This window comes from Dipodomys spectabilis, unplaced genomic scaffold, assembly GCF_019054845.1.
Source record: "Dipodomys spectabilis isolate Male_0828 unplaced genomic scaffold, ASM1905484v1 ptg000481l, whole genome shotgun sequence".
Taxonomy (NCBI): Eukaryota; Metazoa; Chordata; class Mammalia; order Rodentia; family Heteromyidae; genus Dipodomys; species Dipodomys spectabilis.
In genome coordinates, this window is record NW_024871158.1 from 2230910 (window position 1) to 2231700 (window position 791).

Below are 791 nucleotides of genomic sequence, written 5' to 3' on the forward strand. Positions count from 1 at the left end.
TTATTGCAAGCAAAATGGACATTGGGAAAAGGAATGTCCAAGGAGGAGAAAGATAGAAAATAACAGGTTATGTAATCACATTAACCACGTGGAAAATGTGTTCATATCTGTGGAGATATATGCAAAGGAGCTTGGAGCTCTGAATTCCAACTGTGTTCAAGTTAAAAATCAGCTCTATGAACTTAAGAAGACATGTGGCAAAGAAAAAATTCTCACACTTCTATCTCAAAACCCAGGCTTATAAAAGACTGAATCTCCAATATGTGCCAGTCAAAACCTGCCAAGATGTTAAAAGCACATAGAAGAGCACACTGGAGAAAACAGAGAGAATTGTTTGACGTGAAGAAAAGATTTGAACATAAAATTCTGAAATTGTGAGAGTCAAAAATGAGAAGAAAATCCTCAAAAGGAACCTAGAAAACAATCAGAATCAAATGAAATCCAAGTACATTAGCTTGGGTGAGCATGAGGAAAATTAGGGGACCACAGGTCAGAGGCTGACAGAAGCATAGGGCAGCAATCCTTACATCCATGAAAACCACAAGTGAGGCCAAGGAGAGATTCTGATATTGCACTAAGAAATCATGACCATGGAAAAGGAGCTGGACCTGATATGAGAATTTATTAGGCTGAAGTACATATCGATTATAAGCTTTTGAACAATGTCCTTAGAAATTCAATGAAACTGAGAAAGAAGGAAAGAGTAATTAGCAGAGAAGACGGGGAAGTGCTGTGTCATAGAAGATGAGGTCAAGAAAAGTGAACAGGAAAATATCAGGCTCAAGAAAGAG